At 39.7% G+C, this 18,830-nt stretch overlaps 1 protein-coding gene across 3 annotated transcripts in view; it reads left to right on the forward strand.

Moving 5' to 3' along the window:
- The first annotated feature begins 4,078 nt into the window (after window positions 1-4,078).
- The window catches only part of DENND4C (DENN domain containing 4C), a 72,441-nt gene continuing 57,689 nt past the window's right edge, over window positions 4,079-18,830 (forward strand). For 2 of the 3 annotated variants that reach the window (XM_063421733.1, XM_063421734.1), the window contains exon 1: window positions 4,080-4,250. The gene's annotated coding sequence lies outside the window, so the exon portion shown is untranslated. Of the gene's footprint in view, window positions 4,251-18,830 lie in introns of all 3 variants that reach the window. The other variant, XM_063421735.1, reaches the window with a different exon arrangement.

An 18,830-nucleotide genomic window follows, 5' to 3' on the forward strand; every position in this document is an offset into this window, starting at 1 on the left:
AAAAAATACTGTCTTTTGTGCCTTTTTGCTCACATGGACAGATCAGTCAGTTCAACATGCACCAGCATACAGAACATTCTGTGAGTATATAAAAGTGACTGTTGTATGACAGCTAACCCAGGAACCTGCTAAAAAAAATCCAGAGCCAAATATAACAGCAAAAAAACAGACAGAAGTGAGTCCTAGCAAAAACAGACATTGCAACAGTCTTGTGCTTTCCGTGCATTTTCTACGTGCAGCCATAACCAAGAGGTATCATGCTCAATACTTTTTAGCAGGAATAACCTCTATTTCCCAGCTACTGAGGACTTACATAAGAAATAATACTTGAGGTAATCATAAGCATTTTGAAAGTCATTCTAAGACCTGTTGCATTCTAAGTTGGACACAGAGAGACTCTAAATGAGAGCTTTTACAAGGAAAGGGAACGTGATATTTTTCAGAAAAATATACTGAGAAAACCTTTGAAAGATAAATCTCTCAAAAAATCCTGCCACATCTTATGCAGAAAAGATCAAGATAACCAGATTTTTAAAAAAATTAATTATTTCAAAGTATTCTTGAATTTAGGCTCTGTATTTTAAACAGCATATATTATTCATTTAAAAATAATTAATATAAAGAAAGGGATCATTATCCTACCCTGCTGGTATTCATGAAGACCTTTCCAGCAAGAATAACCTAACTTAGGTTTTGATCTCGTAACACAGTAACAACTAGCAAAAAGTTTATAATATTGGATTGAAATCGTGACACGTTCAGACAATATGGTGGTTTTCCAACAGATGGGTTTGCTGAAATACAGTTGCCAATTACAGGATACATGTTTTAAGCTGAAGCTGTATATGACAATGATTTTATGTTTATCCCATCTCTGTATGTCACTGATTAAATGACTAAAGCCAGAGAGAGCCTGTGGATCTTCAGCTCCCACCCATACCATACAGTCTGAGCAAATAAATTGTGAAACCATAACCAGCTTCACAATAAGAACACTTGGATTCAGAGCTTTCTGTCTTATATGGAATTGCAGAATACAGCTATAATTGTTCAAAAGTAAACAGTGATCTTCTACATATTAGAATGATAGCATTACCTCATGCAATTTTTAACAGATTGCTATCAGCAGAACCCCCTGGGGCAGCAGGCAACCATCCCTTTATTCATTTTCACTGCCCCTTTATAGATCCAGCTCCTACTCCATCTGTCAATTCCAAAAGCCAGAGAAGACGAAGTGGTCTCTGATGTCATTTGCATAATTCATATGACTGGAAGCAACAACAGGATTGAGGAATTAAATCTTCCAGCAATTATGAAGAAATTTGAAATTGCTGTGTCAGAAATATGAAAAGGGAAGGTGCTTTTAATCCCAAGAAGTCAAAATAAACAAATTATTTGCTGCAATGAATTTAAAGTATCAAGCCTACCGGGAGTATAACTTTGGCAATTGGTGATTAATCAAAGTCAAGACAATTTTTGAAAACTATCCAAAACTACATTGAACAGAGGGGGATTTTTTTGCTAGTCAGATAGAAATTAAAAAGAGTGATTTGCTATAACATAAAATTCTTAAATGATTGGTTTTCAGGGTCAGTAAAAAGCTGTCTGACACATGCATGATTTAGAGGATTATTTTGGAAAAAAAAAAAATCGACAGATTATCTGCTTCGGTTAAATGACAAAAAAAGAGCAGAATGGATCCAGAAACTCATGGTATTCCAGGAAAAAAACCCCAAACCGCTACTTCTTTAGATGTAAAGATCAGAGCTAACCTGTCTGGGTGAAAGAGGTTCAAAATGACACAAATTAGATGCTTTTATCTTATCTTTATTCTTTTATTTGGGTGGGTGGAATTTAAGGATGGCACAACCAATACCGTGACCAAGTGCTACCAAAGGATGGTCATCTCATTTTTTATGGCAGATCTACCACTCGGTGACTTTTTATAGTACTTTTGTCAATCAAGAATTCAGAAAAAAAATGAACACACTTAAACATCCTTTGATCCTCGTAGTCAGTTATTGAATAAAACCAGAACAGAACATCTGATGAATGTCAGAGTTGTTGAGATGTGGTATAAATCTGCAGCCAGAAAGGAAGATAGCTTAGGGTAAAACCAGAGTACTGGTTTTATAGAGTACTACAGTACAGCTTCTCTTGGAAGGGACCTACAACAATAATTTAGTCCCACTGCCTGACCACTGCCAGGCTGACTAAAAGCTAAAGTCCTTTATTGATGGCACCACCCAAAACCCTCTTAAACAGTGACAGGCTTAGGGCATTGACCACTTCTTTAAGGAGTCAGTTTCAGTGTTTGACGACCTTCTCTGTCAAGAAATGCTTCCCAGTGTTCAGTCTAAACTTTCCTGCTTTGAGTGATTCCCATTCAGCCTGTTGCTAGGTCCCAGGAAGAAGAGATCAGCACCTCCCTCTCATCCCCTCTCAGGAAGCTGTTCAGGGCAATAAGGTCACCCCTCAGACTCCTCCAAAGCAGATAAACCCAGAGTCCTCAGCTGCTCCTCACAGGACATTCCTTCCAGCCCTTCCACCACCCTTTTTTTCCCCTCCTCTGGACCATTCAAGGCCCTTCCCACCCTTCTCAGCCCGTGGGGCAGCCCTGCACACAGGGCTCAGGGTGAGGCCCAGCTCGGCTGAGTGCAGCAGGATGATCCCAAGCACAGCGGTGCTGCTGTGTCTGCTGCAGCCCGGGGTGGGGTTTGCCCTCCTGGCTGCCCGGGCACACACTGCTGACCCACCCTGAGCTGCTGCCACCAGCACCCCCAGATCCCTTTCTGCAGGGCTGCTCTACACACACTCCTCTCCCAGTCTGTGATTGTGTCCAGTGTTCCTTCAGCCCAGGTGCTGAATGTGGTATTTGTTCTTGTTAGACATCATGACCCTGATTATTTTCCAATGCTCTGATATGCCCAGATTGCTCTGCATCCAAAGAGTCTCCCAAGAGAGCCAATAGCAACCCCCAGTTTAGTATCATCAGCAAACATACAAAATGTGCTTTCAACTCCTGCCTCCTGGTTCACAGATAAAAATATCAAACAGGACTGGCCCTAGAACTGAACCCTGAGGAATACTGCTGATGAGCTGCTGCCAGACAGATGTAGCCACACTGACTGCTACCCTTTGAGCTCTGCCCTCCAGCCAACTCTGAACCCAGTCCTCTCACCGCTGGACAACTTCTCCAGAAGGATTCTGCAAATACCAAAAACCTCACTAAAATGCAGAAAAACGGTGTCTACCATCTTCCATTCACCCAAGGCAATCTCCTCTGACCTTGTCTAAACCGCTACACTTTTATCTCTTTCAGAAAATGTGAGAAGCGCTATTTGGTTAATAAGAGTCGCCTACAAAGTGTAGTCTCATCGGGGTAGGTAGCTGAAATGATCACTGCCACACAAGGATAAACTGAGGTCATTTGGCCTGTTCAGCCTGGAGGAGACTGAGGACAGACCTCGTCTGAGTCTACAGGTTCCCCATGAGAAGAAACGGAAGGCATGCTCTCTGGTGAATAGTGACAGGATCCGACGGAATGATATGATATACTGTGTTAAAGGATGTTTAGGTTGTATATTAGGAAAAGGTTCTTCACCCCGAGAGTGGCTGGGCACTGGAATAAGCTCCCCAAGCCTGCACGAAGCCCAACGGAGTTCGAGAAACATTCCGGCAATGCTCTCGGTTTGATTTTTGGGGCTGTCCTGTATAGCAAGAGCTGAATCTCGATGACCCTTGCGGGTCTCTTCCAAATCAGAACATTCTGTGATCGCCAAGTTTCCTTCCTTACTACTTCTTTCCAGGTACAACCCAACACCTCTCACCGAAGCCGCAGCGGGGGCAAGGGCACCCCCGGTACCCCGCCCGGCTGCAGCCTGCGGGGATACGGGGCCGCAGCTCGGGGCTCCCGCCGCAGGTGCCCGGCGCCGCCGCCGCCGCCCGGCCCCGCCGCCGCCGCCCGGCCCCGCCGCCGCCGCCCGGCCCCGCCGCCGCCGCCCGGCCCCGCCGCCGCCGCCCGGCCCCGCCGCCGCCGCCCGGCCCCGCCGCCGCCGCCTCCTTTCGGGGCGGGCCCTGGACGCGCCTGTAGGCGTTGGAGGGGGAGGAAAGTATCATGGTGGCCGCCTGCGCCCCAAACGGGAGCGGTGACGGGCGCGGCGGCTCCTGAGGCGGCGGCGGGCGCGGGCGAAGCGGCGGGGCGGGGGCGGCGCGGCCGGCGGCGCTCCAGGGGCAGGGGCCGGCGGCAGGTGAGCGGCCGCGGCAGGGAGGGAGGGAAGGAGGGGAGGAGAGCAGAGGAGGCGGCCTGACAGACGGGAGCGGAGGGAGGCGGGCGAGCCGCCGGGTCCGACGCCCGCTCCCGCCTCGGGGCGCGGCGCTCGGCGGGGGAGCCCCTCTCCTACCCCCGAATACAGGGCCCTTTCCTTCCCCTCTAACGCGTCCGGAGGAAACTCCCCTCCTCGCCAGACAGGCAGAGAGGTTCGAGGTGTTCCCTGGAGCCTGCTCGGTCCCTGGGAAGGGCTCCTGCCCTGACCTGCCCCGGCAGAGCTTCTGCGCTGGAGCTCGTCCTTAACCCGCTGTGCGCGGCCAGGAGGGCGGAGGCGCTTTCTGGACTTTTTCACGATAATTATTACAGTGATAATTGTAATTTTCCCTGCTCCCGTCGGGCGCCGTCGCCCCACGGGAGCGCGGGTCTCTGCAGCGGCGCAGGTGGCAGGCGCTGCAGGTGAGTCCCGGGCCAGCTCCCTCCTGTATTTCTCCATTTTCCTCTCCTTTTCCATGTGCTGGCTCCTCCCCTAAGCTCTGGCGTCAGCGGGTTTAACCCTTGCGGGAGCCTGTGCCGAGCTGGAAATGGTCACCGGCTGGTGGAAGGGTGTTAGCCTAACAGGGATCGTCCTAAGTCACGCTGGTGTTCTGGAAGCTGGTGCTATCAGTGAGAAACTTAAAAGTATGAAAATGCGAGACAAGGGAAAGCTACATGTATAACTTTTAATCAACCTGTATTGTCATATGAGGCTATCTTATGTGTCTTTGCTGTGCAGCCAGATAGCCTAGGGAGTGGAAAGATCTGGTGGTACGCTAGGGCTTTCCTGCGTCAAATGGTGAAAAAATATTCACAGAAGATTTAAATATGATGTAAATTGATTAAATGTACTGTTAATGCCAAATGCAGTCCTCAAAAGTACTGGAGCTCAACGCAGTCGTTGATTCTGCAGTCTCAGAAGGGATGCAAAAACTGAACAACATTACACTAATTCTAAACTTAATGTCAGTTCTGTACCCATCTTTTAATCCTTTTAAGTCCTCTTCTCTTGTTCAGATCAAACACGTTGCAGACATGGACTGTTGTGCTGCTATGAAACAATGCCAGTGGCTAAACTTTTTTATCTGCATAAGGGCAGGACAAACAACAAACAGAACATTTCATTTGACCTTTTTTTTTTTTTTTTCCTTTTTCTGTAAGTTCTGTAAGTTTCCTGTAAGTTCTGAGTTCTTTAATATTTTCTTGGCTTACTATGAAGTTTTAAAACTTCGTAGTAGTTTAAAGTTTAGGTAAACTTGAGCCTGCACATGGACTTTTTAATAAAAAGAGAATTATTTGCTGTTAGTTTTGTTGTGTTAGTTTCTTTGTGTGGACCAAACACAAAGTTAGTAAAAATTTTTGCATCACTCTTTTTAAGGTGGCATGTTAGGAGTTAAGGCTGTAAATGTTTTGTTCTTATGGAAAAAACTAATGGTGGAATGCAAATTACTTCATATCTGTTTGGAAAATGGAAGAATTTTTATTTGGGTGTTTTTTTTTTTTTTTTTTGGAAAGCAGTCATGACCAGACTTAAGTGATTAACCAGACTACTAACCAGCCATACTAATAATATATATTTCAAATCCTTTGCACAAAGGACACCAACTAAGAAAACCATAACTGTTAGGTAGTTTGTGAATGTTTATATTATAAATGTAAGTGGTTTTAAGTTTGGGGATTTTTTGGTTTTTTATTAAGAATTGGCTGACAGGCTGCTTTTTATCATTCCAGTGGTTATGAAATCCTAGTAGTGCTTGTCTGTCTTGAGCAGTCCAAGGAAGTTTAGTAGAAACCAGAAATGTAAATATTAGCTTGCCTCCATGAGTTTTGACTTCTGTGTTAAAACAGTTGCTAGCACAACTTGACACTGATTACTGCTAAAATCTCAATATTTGAATATTTTTTAAAAAGAAATCTTACAAATTAAGATGGGTATTTTCATAAGTACTTATCCATAAGTATAATGTTACATTTGGCTATTTATTCTTCAGTTAATATTGGTCCCTCCAAAGCCCAGAGTAAAATAATGACATCTTTTTGGACCATATCTTACATATCTCATTTCTTGCTTGAAGACTGTGTGTGCGACTTCTTTCTTTAATCAACCTTTACGTGGTTTTCCTTGAAAACAAAAAAAAACGACTTGAGCAAAATTGGAATATTAAGTGTTGGTATGTATAACATCACTCTGACTCAACATATATTAAGTTCTCATTTGGAGTGGCAGTGCTACGTATTGTTGGAATACAGTTATAGAAGTGATATCTTTTTAAGCTTAGTTCTTCTTTTGGTTTGTGTTTGACCAGTAGAGAATTGATTTTGGAATTCAACCTCGATATGCTTTAAGGAAAAATATGTTTAAGTGTTCATCTTGACACACCATCTGGGTTAATTTAAAAATACAATAGGGAAAAAGTCTCAGTAGAAAGGAAGGTAGGAAAGATGTGTTGATAAAGTAGTAAGAAGAAGGTAAGCTAGTCTTTTGACTGTTTCATCCTACTGTTAAGTTTTCGGTTAAATTTCAATGGCACCTGTAGGTGTAGAGCAGTGTGCATAAAGGCTAGCATGTTTGGTGACTGTCATACTGGTTTTGTGGCCCTCTGACTGAAATAACAACAAAAACTACCTGTAATCTCTAAATCAGGTCTTTTTATCTAAGGGTAGCTTGCACTGTTGAGGGTTATCTTTTTCCTCCTGTGCTAGCTAGTCATCCCAAGGCAAGGATTGCCCACCTTTGGCATGCTGCTTTCTTGGATGAAATTCAAGGTACTGGAGATCTTGGCAGAGGTGACCTGAAAAATAGTTCTTGGGGGTCGTAGTCATAGTTACTAAGTTGTTTCCCATGTGACTTGCCAGATAGTTGTCCGTAGTGCTTATTCAGATCTGTAAAATGAAAATCAGTTTGCTGCACTTGCATCATGAAACCTGTTTTCCTCCTGTAGTGCTTCAAACAGTAAACTGAACATTTAAGGTTTTTTTATCTGCTTTGGAATTTCTGGTTTACTACAAAAATAATCCATCTGTTATAATTGTTTCCCATGGTTGTACAGAAACGTGATGCTGCTTCTTTTCCATCTGTTAAAAAGGTAGTGTTGTTGGAAATGCTACACTCCTGTAATGATAATGAGAGTGTTTCATTCTGCAGATTTGTGGAAATAAAGGCTCACAGTTCTGATCTCTGTTCTTGGAAGCAAAGTGACTCAGTTCAGGACAGTTTCTGAGGTGCAACATAGTTTCTGGTGCAGTGTTACTGTTTTATATTCAGTTAATTTTTGTGCATCTGTCACAAAATGCGAGCATGTAGACTCACTTATTCTGAAGTTTCAGGAATACAGTTACACTGTGCTCTGCATTCCAAGCTCTGTTTGAGCAGAAAGTTTTGTCTTGGTTACTATCTCGCTTTAGCCCTTTCTTTCTGCTTACAGACTTTTTGAGGGTATAAATGTGGTCCTGATCTTTACTGTTTGCTTTGGCAGACAGGAAACTTGAAAAGAGTTTTTGGAATTACCAAGATAATGATTATGGTCTCTGTTTAATCATGCAACTTTTTAATTTTTTTTTTTTTAACAGCATCTCAGAGTTGTTGATCGAGAGAACAGTAAAAATGTACTCACAGTTTCTTGCTGAATGTTGGCTTGCATGTCATTAAACATTCCATTTGCTTTGTTTCAGTTAAATGCAGTGGGCTAGTTTTGCCTTAATCTGCTTTCATCTTTGCATTTAGCAACACTTCAGTTCCTTTCCTTTATTCTCAAAAAGTCTCTAAAGAGACTTGATGCTTTTCACACAAAAACCAAGAGCCTGTGTTCTTGTGCCTAGAAGATATTAAAAATAGTGTAAATCAAGGATTGATGTGCAAATTAAGTTATTCAGTTCTAGCAGCAAAAGCTGGTACAACTTACAAGTGTCCAAAGGAATAGAAGCTTTCATCATCTTGAAATGAAAATGTTTTCCAGTTGTGAACAAAGGGCAGGTACACCACAAAATGTAACCATGTTTCACCAGAGAGACAGAAACCCTGACGTTCTTGATTTTTCTCTTAACCAGCTCATTTCAGTGATAGCTTTTGTCTTTATAATTCACTTCAACCTTTGATCAGTACTGCATAAACTGATGTCTCTCTACTGCTGTATTCTTCAGTGCTAATGTTCCCTTTTGTAAGTCTTTGCAGTGTAGAGGAGTTGATTGCTGAAAGCAAGACTTTTTTTTTTCTTCCCTGTTGAGCAACTCAGTGCTGATGTTCCTGGTGTCACATAACATGGCTCCAGCCCTCGTTGCCATTTGCTGTGGAAGAAGCTATACTCTCACCCAGATAAGAAACCTGACATAGATAGAAGTCTTGTGATTAAAATACCCTCCTGCCATGTCTGTATAAGATGTATATTTTTCTGCTTCAGAAAGGGATAAAAGCAAGGTTGAAGTTGGGAGAAGGAGAACACAACTAGAGAGCAGCTACCTATGAACAGCATACGAAGAAAAAGAAGTTCGAGAACTTCCTTGTTTCAGGAAATTCAAGAATTCAAGGCACCTGTAGTTGTATAGTTAAGCCCTGAAGCTTCTGTAGGGTATCCTTCTTGGTTTAAGGGAAGGTTACAGAAAGGAAATATAAAGTAAGGTGCTGAGTCACAGCAATAGATTATTCATTTCGTTACTCTAATCATCAAAAAGGACTATTGCAAAATATGGAAACCGGTGTGGCCAGTTCTCAATAGCTGATCAGTCAGCTGTCCTTGGAAGTAGCGGCAGCAGCTTGCCTACACTACAGAGTCATTTGTACCTGTGCTTTCACATGAGCTGAGCATGAAATCTCATAGTAACATTTCAAGTAATTAATGATCCTAGTGAGAATGTAAAATTCTGGGTATCTAGCTGGAAGTGGCAGAAAATTGTTGACTCCGGTTTCTAGGCTTCCTTCTTCCCCTGTTATCCACCACCCTCGTTTTAGGGTGTAATTTCCAATGAAAGCCTAACTTTAGGTGCTGTCAATTACCAGCTGAAGCTCCTCTTCTAATTCCTGCAGAAGGAATATGAGAAGCCTAACCCTATGAAGTTTAGATTTCTGAACAGGTACCACATACATACATTTAAGAGTAAAATTTGGATTGGGCTGGAGGAGGAAGAGTACAAGTACTTCTATTATAAAGTTTCAAAGTCATGAAACCACTGTAATGTGGTTTGCTAGTGCTTGGTAGCAGTTTGCCTCTTATAGGTCACATCCGGGTTTGTTCTCAGTTCTGAATATTCAAAGGTCAACAGGACATAAAAGATGAAACTTTGTAACTGCATAAATGTGTTACTATATTTCAATGTTTTGCTGAAACAAAAAAAAGCAAGTGTGTATGTTCCACGTGCAACGTTTATTTGACTCAAAGTGAATTCTTGCAATTAGAGTCATCAGTGAAAAACCTGAATTTTTTCTGGCCTTAAATTCTTGCTTAACCTTGAGGATACATCCTTCCTTAGCTTTTTTTCTTTCACTTTTTGTTATATCTTAGTAGTAAATGACTAAGTAGTAATTCTCCCTGTACAAGCCTGTTCAATTTTTTTGTGAATAAAGTAGAGATATACCACTACAGTTTTCCAATACTAATCACCAATGTGTGCAAACGTGGAGTTGTACTGGTATAAGAAAATCTCAAGCCTTAAGTAGAAGAGGTTTTGCAAACCAAAAATTTGTTTTGCTGGTGGTGGCATACTTTCACAGGGGCTTATATTGGAATACCTGTATGACTCTGAAGAGCAGAATTCTTTTGTGGGCTTCTGGCAATACTAGTACAATTTTAGGAATAAACTAGGTGTACCTAACACACAATAAAGGGAGAAGTATGTGATTCAGGATTTGGTAGACGAAATATCAAGTTCACCTTTGAAAAAAGGCATGGTACACAAACTTTCTTAAAAGAAACCCACGCTTTCTTAAAAGGCAGTGTTGTTTCAAACTCTGATACAGACACTTTGGTGCATTTTTGCTTTGAACTTTGTTTGTAGACATCTACTCGTAAGATAATTGTATGTGAATGCCTGAAGTTCTTTTGGATTATGATGACTCATTCACTGTGAATGTAATGACTAATGTGACTTTTCAGTTTATTTTAAAGAAAACAGAACAAATCCTGTTCAAAAAAATGTACAGATTTTCTGGTTTTCTTCTGTGAGATTCAGATGTACACTGTATTCACTGTACATCTCAAAACCTCTTCTTAGTCTTTTAAATCCAACTGATTCTGCTAGGAATAAAAGATCTTATTTACTCAGTCACTCTAATTATTACTGTTTTTCTAGTTATATTGGTAGCCAGATGATTCACGGATGTGAGGAGGGAAACTGCTTTGATCCTCAAGTGTCTAATTGTCTGTTGTAGCTTTTTAAAATTCTCACCATTAACTAGCATGCTTTCTGGTTTAAATGTCTGAGTTGAAATACTTTGCGTATGAGTTGTCCAGGTTGTTAAGTGTAAAAGTAATATCACTCCTTTTATATTCCTACTCCCCTTGTTTATAGGGAGCATTGATGCTGCCCTAGACCTGACAGAGGTTAAAAAAAAAGCATGTGAAAGATTAAAGCTATCATAGAGGACAGGATTATGCTCTCTCTTTTGAGCAGGGACTAAAATGATGGTGGCCCCTCTCCAAGGTAAATCCTCTGACTCTAGAACTCTCATCCCACCCATCCCTTCCAAGAGCCAGCAGTATGATAAAGTGTGCAGGGAAGCAGTATCATTGGAGGAAAATGAGTATGTTCCACTGCTGAATACTTGGGAGCACATTGTGAGGGCTGGGATAGGTGTTTGGTTTTTTGGTGGTTTTGGCTCGTTGTTTATTTGGGTTTTGGTTTGGTGGGGGAGGGTTTGACAGGGTTGTTTTGGTGGTTTTGGTTTTTTTTTGAGCTTGGGGGTTTTTTTGGTTGGTTTGTTTTTTTGCTTTGTTTTGGTTGTTTTTGTGTTTTTTTTTTTTTGTTTTTTTTTTTTTTTTTTTGCAAAGGAGGAAATAGTGAATTCTACCTTGTACAGAAAAATAAATGTAAGGCATCTCAAATGTTTTGTTCATGCTACAGCAACAGAGCACTGGGACTGTCCTGTTTTGTAAGTCATGTGGGATCAAATCTTGGGATTTCAAAAAAAATTGGAAAAGTCTAAGATCAGGTCTCTAAGTAAATCGAATTAATTAATTCCTAAATGTTTAAATGGGAAATAGGAATGTTAACAATTGCAAAATGTATTCATGATAGTTGTAGCCTGCTTTAGGAAACCAGGGGTTTGTATTTTAAACATATTACTAAATCAGTTACTAAATCCATAAATATATTGTGCATCAAAACAGTAAAAAACCACAAAACCGTAAAAACAAGCATGAAGAATATTTTAAATAGAAAGACAACGGCATGTGTTAAATTAGGACAGAAATTAATGGTATGCTCTTGGCAATGATTTGACTTCTACTGCATAAAATCTGTGCAGTTTATCTCACGAAGTCAAGTTCCCTGTAACCATTTTGTCTGAGAACTCCATAGTGTGTTGAGTAATACAGTATAGGTATTTTGAGTATCATATGATGATAGTAAGAGAAGGCTCAAAACAGGTGTAGTGTCAGACTTCACATTTATCATGTCTGGTGTGTGTTAGGAATTCCTGGCAGAGAATCTCACGCTTGCTACCCTTGATAGCTTTTTTTCGTGTTTGAGGAAAATATTTATTGATACATGTGTCTGTAAAAGTAGTGCACTTCTGCAGTTGAAGGCCAAAAACATGAATATTCTAACTGCTGTCAAGTGTGTGGTTTGGACTTAATTTTAAGACATCTTGGCAAACAAGAGTTTCTTAATGAGGAGATGGCAAGGGGATTAAAAGACAGACTTCTGAAGTGTTAATAAGTTCCCACCTAGCTTGAAAAGCAGCTGAGGAAGAACAAAAATGCTGAAGGCAAGTGGTTTGAGGCTGATTGTCACAGGTCAACCAGAAATGGGAGTCATACCTCTTGACAGGCACAAGAAGAGCCCAGTGGGGAGGGGATAGGCTGCAGGGCTCTGAATGTATCAGTAAAGCAGCCTGTGTTTAGTGTGGTGAAGCTGTCAGTGCAAAGACCTACAGAGGAGAAGAATGTCTTACTGCAGTGGTGTTTTTTTACCGAAAGACAAGAAACGAGGAAAATTGTGTTCTTCAAAATCAGTGTGTGGGTTTTTCACTCTGGTTTTGCAGAGCCCTTAGGTGATAATTTCAAGTGACATATGGCTGATTGTAGATGGATAGCAGAAATCAAATCAAACCATGATTCTGTGATCTGGCAAATCTCTGTTTGTGGAGATTCTGGCAAAGTAATTTCAGTGTTAATACTTAACTATTTCAATGCTGAGTAGAGAGAGCAATAAGAAAGAGAGTATCTCAGAATCTTATAGCTTATTTGGAGTAACCTCTCAGGTGAATTTGAAACAACATTCTTTCTTCTCTCCTTTGACCTTTCAAAACCTAATCATAGTTGCCACTCACCTCAACTGAAATAGGCACCAAAATAACTACAAAAAGCAATCTTGGCGATTTGGGGTCCCAGAATAAATTTAACCACTGGAATTTTTGTCTTTTGATTTTTTCTTTGCTATTTTGTTTTTGTTTCAGGCTACTATATTTGGCTTTTTTCCAAAGGAGTTTCCAATTACAGAAAGAGTTCTCTAACAAAGAATGTTTCCAGGGCAGCAGATGTTTCACTCATTACATAATACTGAGCATGGCTAACCTTTAAAGCTTTCAACTGGGGCAGCAAGTGCATTTTATAAAGTACTTTTCTTGCTCTGAGAACTGTGTTGTTGTTATTATTATTGTTAAATTTTCTCTTTTGAACCATTTTCTTTGCAGTCCTTGGAGTAGTTGCCATCTTATATGACAAAACAGTTACAACAGTGATGAAACAAGGTTAAACTGGTTTATTAAATGAGTGTAGCTGGACTGCTTGCTGATTATCATTCTTCCTTGTCTCATATCTCTTCCATTTCTGTTTTGTGTCCTTGGCAATAGAACTTAATTTGCTGGTACTAAACTTGCTTTCATTGATTCCAGCTGCTTCTCAAGACTGTGTAGGTCAGTTCAGAATTTGAGTTTTGACCTCCCACATCTATAACTGCTCCATTTTTTATACCATTGGACAACATGAATTTACTGTCCAATAGGAAAACTCAGCTGTAGAATATTAATATGGTAGAAGTAGCCTGGATGGTCTGAAGTAGGTTGGGTATTTCTTAGATTTAGGGAATTTTTTTTTTCTCTCAACTCAGAATTTTTCTGAGGGCCAAATTTTCAGACCACTGAGTGTCCTGGATTACATGGTCCATTAACTTGGTGATAGTTTCAGCCATTTTGAATTAACAAGTAGGTATTCAACTTACTATCACAAAACTTTGCTTCTGAAAGCTTTGTTATGTTTGATACAGGCATTTCTATTATCGCATCACTGCCTCTCTGTTTTGCAGCAGTGGTAACTGGTTTTCCTGGCAATCAGAAAAAAAACCAGAATAACAGCACAGTTCTACTTCTTAAGAAGATTTATTACATTAGTAGATTTATGATTAGATTAGATGTTAGTAGATTTATTTTCTAACTATTTTTAATTTATTAAATATAAACCTGGAAATTTGTAGCTAGTTTCCTCACTTCCTTTGATAATCTTTGCATATAGGACAGGCAAACATAGCAAGTGAAAAAAAACAAAACAAAACAAAACAAAAAAAAAAAAAAACAAAACCAAGTTAATGGGGAACAATTATAAATTTTGCTTAAGGCCAAAGTGTTCTCCATTTCTTTTTAAAAAGTCTGAAAAGCTGTAAGACTTCTCAGTAACAAAATTGTTGCGTAAGTGGCAAACTGTATAAGATTGAGAAAACTAGATATTTATTGCTGTGTGATTATCACTTATTGCAATACTGGATTTGCATAGTCAGTTTATTTCATCTTCACCTCTTCTTCTTGTGACGTACACAGTTTTGCGTCATCTCCAAGCAGATTGGAAAGGAAGTCTACACTGGAAGAACACAGACAGCTGTTTGCCATGATATGAATGGTGCATTTTTTAATGGCTCTCATGAAAATGTTAGTAACAAATTGCCAGAAAGAGACACCAAATACCCGTCCAAGTTTTTAAAAAGAACGGTTGTCTTTGGTTATTATAGGAATAAAAGGTAAAGCATGAAAAACATTTTTGTGTTTCCCGTCTGTGATGTTCTAGGCATTTGTATTTGGGTTCCAACTATGGTAATTTGATGTTAAGATTTATTTATTTAATCAAATTATAGAATACAGGCTTTTTTCAGTGTAAACTATATTAACTATGTTTGACATACCAAAAGCTTAATGCAGAAGTGATTTTGTTCTCAAACATTCACAGCCTGCTGCTTTGAGAACTGTTTTTTGTACAGGTGGAGGGAAAAAACCCTGCTGTGTCAGGAGATTTTTTTCCAGGCTTGATGGCTTTGCTTCTATGGGATTTGCTTACCTGGGGTGATTTGCTGTGATATTTCCTACTGTAGTGGCCTGATCTGTTTTGAATGCTTTAGAAAACTTTACCATCAAGCCTCGTTACATGCATTTTTTTGCCTGATTTTTGTGTCCATGTGCAGTCAGAAAACAATCTGGTACACAAACAGCAACTTCAAAGTCAACATTTTTTTCTTTGCATATGTTCAAATTTGCAAGAATTTAGCTATCTGATGCAAAAAGCTAGTCTAGATTGTTTTCAGTACCAGACCTTGATCCAGGTTATTTTCTGGATGAAGTTCAATTAACTCAGTCCTCGGTTATCCTGTAGGAATGCTTCATTAAGATGTAATTGGCAAGCTTTTTATCTTTCACCTTGCCCTTAAGATTATTTTTCCAGTATTAGAGGCCTCTGTAAGATAATCACCATGTAGGTTGTAATACATTTCAGTTGTGCCATTGCAATAGTCTCAAATATTTACTTGAAAACTGCTAGGAAGGAATGGTCCTGTATTTGCATATTTGCGTGTTCAGACCAAAATACCAGTGGCATCCAGCCATTCCTGTTCCACAGCTTGTTGTGTTAAGACAGGTAGAAGGTGGGCAGTGCACCTCTGAAGTGTCAAGTGACTGTAACTGTTAATTTGTTCAATAATTTTTATTATAATCTGATATGCAATCCAAAAAAGAAAGTCTTTAAAACATTTCTAGTATTTTTTTTTTCTCTTGCTATTGACTGACTGGATAATAATTTGTGGACTACTTTTTTTTTTTTCTATTTTAATCCTGTTCAGTGCTAATGATGTGCTGGAAGTAATACTGCTTTACCTTGTCTTTTGTGAGGGTGTGTATGTGTGTGTATATACAGATACACTTTATAACCTAACACATTGTAAAATGTGTGTCAAAGAACTTACATACAGGTATGCCCTTGTGACTTCCCTGTGTGCTGCAGGTGCCATTTTAAGCATTTGATAACTTCCTTGCTCACTAATTCCTCCTGAACCCAACTTTGTAGGATAGTCTAGTTTTTAATGTTCCATTCTGTTATAATTTTAAGTTATCTGTAATGTGCGTGGAAGGTCTGATTTCTGCTGTGAAAGTGAAATGCATAAGCTGGACTTGCACACTTATCTGAATAGAAATGGGTTCGATTAAAAGTGAGTCTGATACGGGCAAGCACAATGATGTGAGCAGTAGCAGTGAAAGGTATGCTGAGACAGACAAGCTGCTTGAGTGCCAGCTGCAGCACATTCTGATTGTTAGATGGTAACAGTGGGGACTGTTTGCACTTCTGTGTAAATTTAAGTACTTGCTGTGTACATTTAGGCCTGTGTAGGTACATGAGTGTGTTAGAATCATAACTGTATTCTGTGTCTAGAAAAAAAACCCCACCAAACAAAACAGTACATAATATTTTGATTGCCTGATGTAGTGTATAATTGCATTCCTTACTGCTTTTCAGAGTGATTTCAACTATCATCTTGCTGGTCTTGAAATCTAGAGACAAAAATTGAGGCAACTAGAACAAGAACAGTCATGCAGATTTATTGAATACAGTTAACACTGACAACCACCTTCACTGTGTTCTATTTGCTGCGGAATACTGCTAGGAAAGTGTTTTAAAAAAGCCAAAGAGAGGAAAAAAAAAAAAGAAAAAAAAAAAAGAAAAAAAAAAAAAGCCAAAGGAAGCAGTACTGTTGTGTTTCACTAATGTGAAATTTTAAAAAATTGCATTCATTACTAACCACTATATCCAGGAATACAGCCCTTTAGCATTTGTATTTGGATTTGATTTTTATGAGCAGTCCTAGACACAAAACTTTTTAGTGTCTAGATCCTCACTGCTAATCAAATTTGCTATGTTCAGGCCTCCAGGTTCTACTTTCTTTTACCCCATGTGATTAAACTTCATTGTTCTGATTTAGGATCACCTGCTTCTGCAGAAATTGGTCTTTTTTGATCATCTGTCATCATCTGTTTCTTGCCACCAGCTTTGTCATGCAGTTATCTTTACCACTGTTTGAAATTCTACATGGAGATTTTTTTACCAAGGCCTGTAGGTCACAGAATAAGGGGCACCAATTTTAAAGTTAAAGAGGAGCAGTTTAGGTTGTGCATAAGACACAACGAGGGTGGTGAGGCACAGCTTGCCCAGAGAATTGGGGTATCCAGGCTGTGGATGCCACATCCCTGGAAGTGTTCAAGGACACGTTGGATGGGGCTGTGAGCAGCCTAGTCTATTGGAAAGTGTCCCTGCCCATGGCAGGGAGGTTGGAACTAGGTGGTGTACAATGTCAGTCTGCTTCCCAACCGAAATCATTTTGTGATTCTGGTATTTTAAATGTGTGCAGAAGAAAGGGTGACAAGCTGAAGGCTTAGTGCAGCCCAGCTCTATATCTTTGCTGGGTTTGACAATGTTTTAACCTCTTCAAACATGTATTTAAAGGCAGTTACAGATATTGTTTTAATTTTTTTCTCTTTTCAGCTTGAACAGATAGCTGATACTGTTTATCTCAAGATGCTTGTTTCTTGCTCATTTCTTAATGTGCCATTCTGAGGGGTATGTACGTACTGTGTAATACCTTTTATGTGTTTTAAGGCACACTTCCAAATTCACTGATTAAAAGAAATTCTGCACTGGTTGTTTTGTTATAAAATAAAGATTTAGCTGGCATCAATGAAAACAAAGGGAAAACGTTGTTCTTCCCATTCCTCCCCAAATAGTGCTATTTAATCTCAGTACAAGATAAACAATGGTCTGTACGAATAAAGAATGAGATATCTCCCTTCTTGAGCACTCCAGGGAAAGTGTCTGTATTTTTAGAATCTGTATACCCTTTTTCTCTTATGATTAATTCCTTGGAAATAATAGAGAACTTGCCTTCATGAAGACTTGTTCACACAGCTGTATTTCTGTACTGAGGAGTGAGGTGCCTGTGGTAGTCATTGTGTTATCTATGAAGTTTTGCCTAGGGCAGTGGTTGAGAAACAAGGCTCCTCTCTTACTCAGATTGTAGTCAATAAGTTTTCCAAGTCTTGTAGATGACCTCCTAATGCACTGTCTTCTATCTATCCAGAGATGTCTTTCTCTCTTAAACTAGCATAGTAAATTCAGTGTTTTCAATAACCTTTAGGTCAATTCATTTTAAAAGTAAATGTCAGAGCAGAGTGCATGTGCATTTTTTGAACTTCTTTACTTTCAGTAGCCAAGTATAATTCACTTGCTAAGTTAAAGATTTGTACAGAAGTCCTGAGTTAATTTTAACATCTACCTTGCTTAAAATTCCAACTGTGGAGGCTGTTTACAAAATAGATGTTTCAACCTCAGTGAACAAAAAGCGCTGAAGTTATTCTTCAGTCTGGAATAAAACTAATTTCCTGTGCACTCTGGTTACAAAAATATTTCTAGTTATGAAGGAAAGAACTTATCTAAGTTTTTCAGTCATCTGTATATGCATGTTATAGGCATGCAAGTACTTTTTAAGTAGTCATTTCCACACATTGTAGTTTGTGGGTAATGTCAGTATGTGAAAGAAGATTTGAGTTTAATAAGTCGCAATGTCATGTGTTAGCCATTAATCACTTGCAGACATTGATACCTTTTCAGGTAGTAGAGTGCTTCCTGAAGTGGAAATTCAAGGGTTTTAAGACCAACTTGGTTTTTCTGAGTAAAGCTTATGCTAATTGGCATCCTGAGCCTCGTGCTGAGTTTTCTTGAGAACACGTAACTGAAAAGATACCCCTTGATATCCACACACACTCTAGACATAAGTTTATTTTGTTGGTTTTGTGCATTGAGATAGTAGCATTTGTGACACTTCTTTCTAGGAGCTGAAAGGAATAAGCAAAACTCAAGGATTTGCTTGCATATAAGCCTTGAAACCAGCTATTTCTGAATCCAAGTCTTATTCTTACTCTGGAGTGAGTTTTCCAAGTATGCTGCCTTCTTGTTAGTTGAAGGTGTTAGTATTTGTATACACATTATCAGATTGGTGTTTGTAACAAACCCTTTCCTTTGGTTGCTTCTGTATGCAGTTTTGCAAAGCTTATGCTTCCTTTTCTTTAGGA

This window comes from Prinia subflava, chromosome Z (genome assembly GCF_021018805.1).
Source record: "Prinia subflava isolate CZ2003 ecotype Zambia chromosome Z, Cam_Psub_1.2, whole genome shotgun sequence".
NCBI lineage: Eukaryota > Metazoa > Chordata > Aves > Passeriformes > Cisticolidae > Prinia > Prinia subflava.